General features: G+C 41.7%; 1 protein-coding gene across 2 annotated transcripts in view; it reads right to left on the reverse strand.

The window, feature by feature from the left end:
* ELMO1 (engulfment and cell motility 1) overlaps positions 1-12,554 on the reverse strand; it is a 694,298-nt gene that overhangs the window by 629,058 nt on the left and 52,686 nt on the right. The gene's annotated exons all lie outside the window — the stretch shown is intronic.

A 12,554-nucleotide genomic window follows, 5' to 3' on the forward strand; every position in this document is an offset into this window, starting at 1 on the left:
CCCTCCTTGCCACTGATTTTGGATCACTTGTTGCTCCCCTTTCTGGTCCATCATTTTAAACAAATGTACTCCATTACTGCAAACTGTTAGTGTTTGGGAGAAATGTGCAAGGGAATAGAGATCTATAGACACTCTTTGATATCTGCTCCATTGTTGTGTAAATTTAAAACTGTTCTTAAAAAATAAAATATTGATTAAGAAAATAATTCATGAGGGGAGAGCAAAACACTCCCTAGAGCAGTGGTTCTCAACCTTCGTAATGCCACGACCCTTTAATACATTTACTCATGTGGTGGTGAACCCCCCCAACCATAAAATTAGTTTCATTGCTACTTCATCACTCATTTTGCTACTGTTATGAATCGGGTGACCCCTGTGAAAAGGTCATTCAACCCCCAAAGGGGTCACAACCCACAGGTGGAGAACCACTGCCCTTGAATTATAATAATTTTCTTTTCGAATCAGACCAGAATGGACCCATGGAAGGCGTGCGTGCGAGGTAGAGTGCAGCATCAGGCTTCCTCATCGTTCCACTCTCCCCATCCCACCGAGATGACCTCAACTTCACCCTATCTGTGCCCAGGTTGCCCGGGCCCTGGTTGCCAAGGGTATTTCTCACTCCTTTGCCATCCATGCTGTCCACCAACCACTTCCTGCCACATCCCATGGCTCCATTATCATTTGTACCTCTGGCATTGCCCTGGGTTACAAAGCATGATCTGTTTCTGTGGCTTTAAGCTGATTTATTGGTAAGTTGGAAAAGGTGCACACAGTTCTTTGTCTGGTGGCTGTGCCTGGGAATTGACCCCTTGGCAATGGCTTTGGTTTGGGATTAGGTTTAGTGCAAGAGAAGGCTTTAAGTTATTTCAATGGCTTTAAAAGCTCCAAGGACAGCAAGCGAGGCGGACTGTGATGAACTTTGCGCCCATAGTGTCTGTCCTAGTGGTGCAGTTGGTTATGTAAGGTGAGCCGTCTTTGCCAACCAGTCACTCACTCCATGGGAGATACATGAAGCTTTCTGCTCCCAAAAAGACGTATAGCCTCAAAAAACCTATTATATAGGGCCATTATGAGTCAGAAAGACAGGGCTTTCTAACCTGAATTACAGGCTTGGAAACCCACAGAAGCAGTTCTACCTAGTTCTATAGGGTCACTGTGAGTTAGAACTGACTTGATGGCAGTGAGTTTGGTTTTGATTTGGATGCCAAAATTGAGCTAACATTAAAAACTAAGTAGGAGTTTTTGATAAATCAGAAATTCATAATCTGAGGGCTGCCAGTATCTTTCCATTGTTCCTCCGAATTAAAGGAAGTTACAACCCAATAAAGTGTCACAGACTCTGCCAGTTGCTTCTGTGGGGGTCTTCCCATCACAAAGTCACTGTTAAACCCCTCCCTGTCTGCAGGGCCCAGATGTAAGCCAGGGTTGGCATCTGCCATCTCCACGACAACAGGCAAGATGGGTCAATTCTGCAGTACACAGGAGGAGGCACCACATGCCAGTCCCATACCTCCCCATACCTTCTCTTTGTTGCCATCCTGCTTCTGGGGGTGGGGGGGGCTACTTTAAAAATCTAGTTCTAAATCCTAAAAGATTGTAGCTGTGTAATTATTACTTGAAAAACACAATACTCAGTTAAAACATCTGAAACACAGCCACTGCTTGGCTCAAATCCCTTTTCCTCTTCCTCAAATCCCATCCCTCCCCCCACTTTTTTTGGATACAATGCAAGCGCCGGGTGATCAGGAGTGCTCACGGAAAGTGAGCTCTCTATGAAATTTTCTGGAAGAAGAAGGCATTTGCTGAGCAAACCTTCCCTGGAGAGAAGTCACCGTGGCCAGATCAGTGAAGTGGCTCTAATGTGGGCCACCAGCTGGGGCAGTGAAACGGGCGTGTTGTGTGGCATAATTTTGGGGGATAATAGGATGTTATATGAATGAACCACTCCCATCAGTGGGGGCTTGGGTGGTTTTGGTTGTTTTTGTTTTTTCACTTCCAGCCCAAACGACAAAAAGGAATGATAGCTAACAATTCTCCCCAAATCTCAGGCTTTCTGAGAAACACCGGCCTTCTCATATACTGTTCCACAACATCCCTTGCCCCACACCCACTCCCACCCCTGAAGTTCCCACCTAGTCACGCTTCTCTCCGCTCTCCATGTGCCAGGCTCCCAGGCATAATTCAGAATGCAACAGGAATGTCCCTGCTCTGGAAAAGACTTCCGAATTTTCCAAATCCAAGCACCAAACTCACCGCCACTGATTCTGACTCAAGGAGACGCTACAGGACAGGTCGAACCGCCCCTGTGGATTTCTGAGACAGCTCATCTTTACAGGAATAGAAAGCCTCATCTTTCTCCCTAGAAGCAACTAGTGGTTTTGAACTGCTGACCTTGTGGATAAAAGTCCAACCTAAAGCACAATTTCTACACCACCAGGGTTCCTCAAATTTCCCAATGTGGTGATTTAATCCTCCTTTTCTCTGCATATTTCCTGTAGCTATCTCATTTCATAATGACTATCTGTTTGCAACCTCCCTCTCCACTAGACAGAGAGCTCCCTTCCCTAGCACCAAAGTCAAACTCACTGCCGTAGAGCTGATTTTGACTCACTGCAACATTAAAGTGAGTGCCTTTCTTATTCCTCTTGATTTCTCCAGCTACTGTGACAATATGCTACCCACGGTTTGTCAACAACTATCTTCCAAATATTTGAATCACAGAAGAAATGAACATGCAAATGAGCTTTGCAGTTGTCCTGCGTGGGGTAACTTTAAAACACTTCTAAGTAAAGTCGCTTTCTGCAAGAAATATCTTTCAGCTTGACAAAATATTAATATACATTACGTGCATCATTTAGCAGGAAAATAAGCGCATACAATTTCACCCTGGGGATATTTTTCTTATCTGCAGTGATGCTTCCAGAGCACAAAGAAGCACAAAAGACACATTATTTGAGGTCCTTCAAGTCAAACAAATACATTCCCTGTTATTTCCACACAGATATCTATGGTGAAATGAGTTACCCAGCTCACACACGTTCCACCACACTTATGGCTGTAATTGCAGCAAAGGTAAATACCCAGGTCTGCATATTCTCTAGCATCCTCTAAGGCAGTAAGTTTCTCCATTGCAAATCATTCCAAAGTCATTAAGCTGGCAGTGTGCAGTGGACACCGAAATCATGTTCGGTGTGCATATGGGGATTCCAGGTGCCAGGTTGGTGAACGGAAAGGTGGGAGTCAAGAAGATTAGGCTTATTAGTTGTCCTGGCAGCTAAAAGGCAGACAGGCGGAATCGCACAGCCAGAGGAATCTTCAAAGAAATGCTCTAGGGAGCTTTGTAGAGGACACCGTGTGTCCTGAACTTATTAGGCTCCCGGGGAGCACACATGCTGCTCCACTTGAGAGGTCAGCTCTGTTGATCTCAACAGCTGGCCTCTGGACTGCTGGCCTCCAGAGGCCTGACCTCCGGAACCAGGGTCTAAACTCAGTGGGGAACCAACCCTAATAAGGACAATGTCAACACTTCCTCCCCTTATCAGTAATCCCAGGTCCACTGCTGGCTGTAGGCGGAATCAGGAAACCAAGCTCAAGCTGCAGAGGAGATAAACCCGGCTTTGGGGGCATTTCCTAGCGGTGTGGCGGGGTGGGAGGCAGGAGAGTTTGTCTTTCTCTCATCACAGCTTCCGCTTTACGCCTTCATTCGCGCAAACACTCGAGTGCCCGCCCTGATGTAAGCCGGACCTCAAACATAATCTCTGGCAGGTAGCCATCCTCTAGGGGTGGCTGGTGACCAACAGTGCAGGGGCCCAGCTGCACTCTCAAAACCTTCGGTCTGTACTTTGTTTCTTTCGGGCACACTCTCCTTGCAAATGTGAGAGGTTCCCATCTCATCGGACACCAAATGCAATACAGTAAAACCAGGAGGACAACATTTGGACAAGTAGCTCATTTTTCTTAGCATTGTTTCTTCATATCTAAAAATGAAAATGTGGACTAGAAGATGCTAAAGGTCCTTCTAGGCTTATAGCTTGATGACCCACGAGGAGGCTGGAAAATAGAAATTAAAACAACAATAAGATGCCATTTTCACCCATCATATGGGCCAAGATTTACGAATTCATCACTACGAAATAGCAAGAATATGGAGTGATGGGCTCCTCGTGCCTTTCTGATGGTGATGCAAAAGAGCTGTTGAGAGAATAATTTGGAAACATACTTTAATCATTCTTATGAAGCTCAAATCCAATGTCAAGCTTATACCAATAGTCATATCACATAGAAAGAGGGCCCTTTAAAGTTTATGGGAAAGTTCCGTTGTCCTTTAATTCCCTATTTCCTCACAAACCTTTAGAAGTTCTATTGTATATGCTCTGAATGACATGAACAGAAGTATTCCTTGGAGAAATAGGTTTATGGTGAACTGGAAATAACTTACATATCCATCAATATATCTATAGGTAAAATATGATGCGATCTTTATTTTTTTTAAGGTTTCATTGTGAATTAGACAGGGATTTACATTTCCACAAAGGGCAAATGCATTAAATGTGGAAGAGACAGTCTCTTCAACAACAGATGGTACTAGCAGAACTAGATTTGCATCAGTAGAATAATGAAATGGACCCATCTCACCCCATACACAAAAACAAGCGCAAGACAGATTAAAGACCTCAATATAAATGTTGTTGCTGGTAGATGCCTTCGAGTCGGTTCTGTTGAGAAAACGGACAGATTGAAGGGTCCTAATAAAGGGCATAAACACACTACCAAACATAATGAGAACACTCATAGCAGAAGACATTATTTTCCTTCTTCTTGTTCCATTTCCATTAATCTAGTTTCCCTGCACCTTTATATTTCCATCTACATTTTAAAGTAATTGTTGATCCTTTGGTCTCTTATGGGTGAGTATTTCCCCTCCCTTCCTGTCCCACCCATCCCTGGTTACCATAGAAAAATACCTCTTGTAATGTGAAAACCGTTTCTTGACATTTGGGGACAGGGGTCTCATATAATATTTGTCCTCTTGTGATTGACTAACATCACTCGGCATAACATCATCTAGGTTTATCCATGTTGCATGGCGTTTCGAAGATGTATCTTGGGTTGTTTCCAACTTTTGCTATTGTGAATACTCTTGTGATGAACATGAGTGTGCATATGAGGGGTATCCCAAAGAACCCCAATGCTCATTTGTTTGCTTTTTATGTGAGGGGGACAGTGCATTTGGAGTTCTTTCCACCAGGTCAGACTATTAAGCATGCTTTCTATTTAGAGGTTCTGAAAAGATTGTGTAACAACAGGCTACAAAAAAGGCTTGATTTGTGGCAGACAGGGACTGATTTTGCCACCACGACAATGCACCTGCTCATGCAACCATGTCAGTGCACCAGTTTGGGGCAAAAAAGCAGCATGCCTGTCTTGCCCCATGCACCTTACACACCTGATCTTGCTCCATGCAAATTCTTTTTGTTTTGCAATTGAAGGGGGACATGAAAGGACAGCAATTTGATGGTGTGGAAAAAGCGAAGAAAAACTGAGGGAGGTGCTGTCAGCCATCCAAACAGGCAAGTTTGAAAAATGTTTCCAAGAAAGGACTCGTAGATTGGACAAACGTATTAGGTGTTGTGGAGAGTGTTTTGAAGGTGATCAGGATGTTTTCTAAAAAAAATTAAATACATAGCTTTGGGGGGAAATCTGACTTTGGGGGGGTATCCCCTCATATAGTTATCAGCTCTTATTTCTCAAGGATGTATTCCAAGTAGAGCAGTTGGAAACCATCAGCTGTTCCTCGAAGAAAGAAGCAGCTTTCCGTTCCCAGAAAGGTTCACAGCATCAGACACCCAGAGGGGCAGTTCCACTCTGTTCTGTAGGGTAGTATGAGTCAGAATCAACATGGTGGCAGTAAGTGTGCTTGTTTGATTTTTGTGTTATATCATGTTGTTTTTAGTGGTATTTCTTCTTCCAACTTTTTCAAAAAGCACCACACCACTTTCCACAGTGGTTGCATTATTTTACAATCCCACCAGCAGTACTTGAGCATGCAAGTCTCTTCAAACTCTTGCAAGTACTTATCAAGTGTTTCTATTTTTGAACGTTGCTATTAATACTAGGGTGCGGCGGTATCCCACTGTTGTTTTTGGTTTACATCTCTTGAATGGCTAATGATTGTGAGCATTTCTTCATATGTTTTTTGGCCACCTTCTTGGGTCTGTTCATGTCCTGTGTCCATTTTTCAATTAGTTTCTTTATCTTTTTTTGTTGAGGTTTTAAAGTTTCCTATAAATCTTCGAGATCAGCCCCTTGTCCTATAAGGCATTGCAAAAAACAAAAACAAAACAAACCAGTATGTGGGTTATCTTTTTACCCCTTGGTGTACTCTTTTGATACACACAAGTGCCCAATCTTTGGGGACCCCAGTCATCGAGTTTTTCTTTTCTTGTATATGTGTAGATTTACAGTCTTGGAAACCTCCAGGGGCAGTTCTACCCTGTCCTATAGGGTCACTATGTGTCAGAAGAGACTCTATGGCAGTAAGAATGAGATATTCATGAGACATTTGGTTAATAATTTTCTTTTTTAATGATGTCTATGCCTGGTTTTTACATCATGGTTATGTTCACGTTAAATAATGCATTTGGGGGTTTTTCATCCTTTTCTATACAATAGTTTGAGTAAAACCGGTTTCAGCTCTTCTCTGAGGTTTGGTGAGATTCAGCAGTGAGTCTGTCTAGGCACAGCCTGTTTTCTGTTGAAAGATTCTAAACTGATCTGATCCATTTACTCTTTTGTTATTGGCCCCTTGGGGTTTTCTCCTTCAGTCAATGTTAGTTTAAGTAGACAGTGGACTTCTGGGAAATGTTTCATTTCTTCTATAGGATTTCAAATCTGTTGCTGGGCAGTTCTTCATAATGTTCTAAAGTTATCCTTTTTATTTCTGTTGTAACAAGGCTCATTTCATTTCTTATTCATATTATTTATATCTTCTCTTTTTCTTATTTTATTAGCTTTGCCAGTGGTTTGTTAACTTAGCTAATTCTTTCAAAGAACTAACTTTTTGTCTTATTGATTCTTTTTATTATTTTCCTGTTCATTTATTTCTGGTAGCAATTCTTGCTATATGTTATTTTGCTAATTGTTGGAGATGTTGGGTGGTGACCTCTATGGTGGTTGAATGGCCCTTTCACAGGGGTTGCCTAAGACCATTGGGAAATACATAAATATTTCACAATATATAATTACATATTGTTTTGTGATTAATCACTATGCTTTAATTATGTTTGATTATGTTCAATTTGTAACAATGAAAATACATCCTGCATATCAGATAGTTACATTACAATTCATAATAGTAGCAAAATTACAGTTATGAAGTAGCAATGAAAATAATTTTATGGATTATGAAGGTTGAGAACCCCTGGATCAAGGTATAAATTTTGGTTCTTTCTTCTTTTTTTGTGGTTTGTGTTTATTATTATAAATTGCCCTCTAGCAAGGCAGAGAGGAGAAAGCAATTGGCTAGACGGGGTGAAACTATCTTTTGTATATAAGAACCAACATGGGTTTCTTTGCATTTGAGGTAATGCAACTAAATATTCCGTCTATTTGACTCTTTAATTATCTTTGTTACAAATTATTATCTGTTTTCCTATTTTAGGTCTTGCAGGTTTATTTTGCTTTTAATAGTTCTATATTTCAGTTGACTTCAAGAAATTACAATCCATGTTAGTCTCCAATTGTTTTCACTACTGTTGGTTCTCTTTCTCAGGAAGTCCATGATTTCTTACAAACCGAAATAATTTTTTTTTCTCGAATTCCTTTAATTTCACCATTGTGTTTGAGGGACAATTTGCTGGATATGTAATTCTTGGTTGGCAATTTTGTTTTTTTCTTTCAGAATTCTACATATCTTCCATTGCCTTCTTGCCTACAGGGTTTCTGCTGAGAAATAAGAGCTTGGTCTTATTGCTTCCCCTATGTAGGTAACTTTATATTTTTCCTGAACTGCTCTCAGGATTCTTTCCCTTATCTTTCACTTGGAACAGTTTGCTTATGATAGGTTATGGTAATTTTCAAGGAGGTCTGGTTGCACAGTGGTTATGGGATGGAGTGCTAAACACAAGGTCAACAGTTTGAAACCACCAACAGCTACAAGGGGAAAAAAAGAGGCTTTCTATCCCCACTAAAAAAAAGTTACAGTCTCAGAAACCGATAGGAGCAATCAGTCCTCTTCAGTAGGGTAGATAAGAGTTGGAATCAACTTGATAGCAGTGAGGTTTTATTTGCTTATATATTTATTTTGATTTTGTGGTAGTAATTTTATTTTGGAATCTATCCTATTTGGGGTTTGTTCAGTTTCTTGAGTGTTTCTCTTTTCCATGAATTTTTGAAGTGTGTGTATGTGCGCACGCACGCACACGCATGCACACAGACGTGGGCTTCAGAAATTCTTCATTATCTTTCAATTCCATTTTCCACTAACTTTACAAAGACCCCTCGTGCTCCTTTCTGCACTCTCCACGAGCAGACATTAGGCAGTCTGGAGACGTTTGTGGTTGTCACACTTTGGGGAGTGAATGTGACTAACATCTAATTGCCAAAGGCTAGGGATGTTGCTCAAAATCATGCAGAGGCCAGTGTAGCATGCTCCACCCACCCACCCCCCAAAGTCCAAAGCAAAACAACTAGTACAAGATGAACTGGTGCTGAGAATGGGAAATCCTGCTTTAGAATCATGACAAGCAGTTGTTACACTTTTTAATTTTACAGTACCTAAGCATTTACATAAAAATGTTTACATTTTAATTACTTAACTAAATATCATGGCACAGTTTCCCTTGGAAATAATCAGCCTCCGGCTAGAATGTAGTTGCTAAAGAAACAAAATGCATGCATCATTTTCCTAAACCCCTCCCCCCAAAGTCACAGGAGGATTCTGACTTATATTTCCTCTCCTTTGAAATCCAAAAGAGTAAAGATTCCCAACAACCTAAATTAGCCTCTTTGGTTTGCCACAGCATCACAGTAAAAGAAATGTCACCACAAAACAATGACAATGTCATTCTCCTATTTGCAAAGATTTTTATGCTCCCATCTCAGTGTGTCTGTCACCTGGTAGCTCCATTTGTTAGTTACTTCCCATAACCAAGCCTATTGTCAAAGATCTGATTCTGACTCATAGTATCCCTATAGGGCAGAGTAATACTGCCCCACTGAGTTTCTGAGGCTGTAAATCTTTACAGAAGCACACTGCCTCATGTTTCCTTCCTCCCTCCCCCCACCCACCAGAGCTGCATGTGGGTCCAAGCCACTAACCTTTACATCAGCAGGCAAATGTTTAACCCACTGTACCAGCAGGGCTGCTGTGTGCTAGTTGCCCATGGCCATCAATTTGACTCTGACTCACAGTGCTATACAGTGCTTCTGAGACTAAATCATTATGGTAGCAGGCAGCCTCCTCTTTCTCCAGCAGGGCGGCTGATGGGTTTTAACCATCCAACACCTAATGCACAGCCCAACCAAGGTTCCTTATGAGTGAATGCAAATTGGTATTTGTCCTGAGAAATTATTTGTCAGTTATGTTTTACTGACTCCAATTTTAAATAAACTAAAATAGCTTATTACTTAAAGGAAACTTCTAATGAAATTCTTATAAAATTTCTGATCAAATAAAACTCCCAACCTGATGTATCTGCTGCATTAAGGACAAACAGCTAGCTATATGTACATCCGGATCTGTAGAAAACCATACACGCATTGAAGTCACACCTGCTGCAGCTGCTAAAAGGTGCTCATATTATTATTGCAACTTTATGTAAACTCTCAGTTCAAAACCTTGCCAGTAGGTGTGGTGTATAATGACCAACTTCCAAGAAAAGGCCTCTTGGCCAAGAAGATGCAGTACAAATTCTGATTGACCTGAGATCAGATCTACACATGCCAAAGTCAATGGGTGAGCAATCAATCAATAACCCTTAAACTATCCTGACTCAGAGACAAAACCAGATTAATAATCCTGGAGTTGTTTTGTTACACATATATGTCAGAACAGTGGCTGCCAAGGAATTACAGTCAAGGCAGAGGCTGAGGAGTGAGGAGGATACTACAAAGAAGAAACAGGAAGGAAAGGAGGGAGTTTGATGAGACATGGGTAAGTCTACATCTTATTTGGGGTGTGGTTACATGAATTTATACCTGTGATCAAATTTCATAGTACTATGCACACATACAAAAAGAATGAGTGCATGTGGGAAAGGGTGAAATCGGAGTGAAACTTATAGTCTGGCTCACGATATAATATCACTTTTCTAGTTTTTACAATGTGCTAGTTGCATGCAATGCTACTGCACACAAAGTACATGGAGAGAAACTGGATTAAATAAAGGGACTTATCTACACTATGCAAGAGTCTATCATTAGTTCAAATTTAAAAAAATTAAAAAATCATTTTTGAGGTCGAATGTATTCATTCATGAAGCACACTATTCTTTAACTTGGTAAAAAGGACTGAACACCACATTAAATGCTGACAGCTGTCATGGCATTTACTTCCACACTCTGAAAATCTGTCACCCCTTGTTCCTCATATTAAAAGAAACAGCCACCATGCAGCAAGGGCTAAATAAAATAATGCTGGTGAAAATACTTGGCAAGACAAAGAGAGGCCTTCAAACCCGAGTTCTACTCTTAGTACTGTTCAGGGTACACAAGGTATCTGCAGATTGAAATGGAAACTCCAGGAAGAATCCAGCAGCCTGGCCAACTTATTACATATAATTGTAAGATCAGTGTGGGGAACAATGTCAGTAAACACAGAGAAGTCCTGGTCTTGTTCCAAGGTGTTTCAGTACGACTCTGTTATTGGGGGAAATGAGGTGTGTGTGTGTGTGTGTGTGTGTGTGTGTGTGTGTGGGAAAGGGGGGGGGGTTGTCGGTGTGTGTGGAAGTTTCAACAGTGGTTCAAATCTGGCCATGACATCGAAAGCCTTAATAAAACTCAGACATAACAAAGAACAAAGTGTCCAGCCCTAGATCAGCACAAAAAGCAGAGGAGGAACAGAGTCTGGGAAGTTGACAGGCACCAGGGCTTTAGGGGGGAAGGGAAAGGAACACCATGACTTCCCGAAAGCCATTGGCTACCAGAAGTTCATGGGAACACTTAGGTTGTGGCTTCACTGTACCAAAGCGGATTCTAAGAACTGTCCCCTCGTATCACCAACGCTCACGCAGCTGTGGCTGTTATGTGCCACTGAATTGGTTCCAGCTCATAGTTACTCTGTGCACAATAGAAAGAAACACTGCCAGGGTCTGCGCCCGCCTCACAGTGGCTGCTGTGGTTGAGTCCACTGTAGCCACTGTCTCAATCCACCTCAATGAGGAACTTCCTCTTTTCCCATGACCCTCTACTTTACCACGCATCAAGACCTTCTTCATGTGTTGGTTCCGTCTGATAACAGGGCCAAACTGCATGAGACCAAGGCTCATCATTCGCTTCCAAGGTGGATTCCGGCTTGATTTGTGAGACAAATTTGTTCATTTGGGGGCAGTTAGTGGTGCAATGAATGCTCTTCAACAGCACCATAACCCAAAGCCATCATGAAGAGAACCATCATTAAGGCACTAATTTGTTTTATATGTAGCATTGCATTTAATCCCTTAACAACCTTATGTGGCAAGTGCCCTAGTTAGCGTTTGTTGTGTAAACAATCACTCCAAAACTTAGTTCCTTGATATAACAACAATTGCTTAATTTGTTCATGAAACTACTATCTGAGCTGCATTTGGCAAGCACGCCTGGCTTGTCTATGTTCCATGCAGAATAGTCAGGGCAGCCTGACGTGGGTATGCTTGAGGATCTACTTTCAAGTTGTTTGCTCACATGGCTGGCAAGTTGATGCTAGCTGAGAGCTGGAAGCTCAGCAGGACTCATGGACCAGGGGCCCTGATTCTTCCCACATGAGCCTATCCATTCATTGCCTGAGTTTTCTCAAAGCATAGAGACTAGGTCTCAAGGGTGAGCACTCCAGCCCAGGACTGAGGAGCATATCAGCTCTAAGATTTGGTCTTGGAAACCAGGTAGTATTACTTCTGCTATACACGATTAAGTCAAGACTGTTTCTACAAAATCATAAAAACTTTTATTAGCAACAATATCAAAATCTGAGGCTATTGTTTCTCAACATAACCCCCATCTAAGCTATTCATTTCCGAGGGCAGTGTTTTCCTTTCTCTAACCTGTGATATGCAGATGTCACAACCTTGCTTACTAGAAGTGAAGAGGACTTGAAGCACTTGCTGATGAAGATCAAGGATTGCAGCCTTCAGAATGGATTACAACTCAGTGTGAAAAAACCCAAATCCTCACAACTGGACCAATAAATTGCATGATAAATGGTGAAGATATTGAAATTGTCAAGCCTGGATCCACAATCAGTGTTCACAGCAGCAGCAGTGGAGAGATCAAAAGACACATTGCATTGGGTAAATGTGCTGCATAAGACTTCTTTAGGGCCGGCCCCAATCCCACGTACTACGTGGACACCTGCCCCTCCC

The sequence above is a fragment of the Echinops telfairi genome, unplaced genomic scaffold (genome assembly GCF_000313985.2).
Source record: "Echinops telfairi isolate 266 unplaced genomic scaffold, ASM31398v2 ScPeMD7_7;HRSCAF=31, whole genome shotgun sequence".
NCBI classification, from domain to species: domain Eukaryota; kingdom Metazoa; phylum Chordata; class Mammalia; order Afrosoricida; family Tenrecidae; genus Echinops; species Echinops telfairi.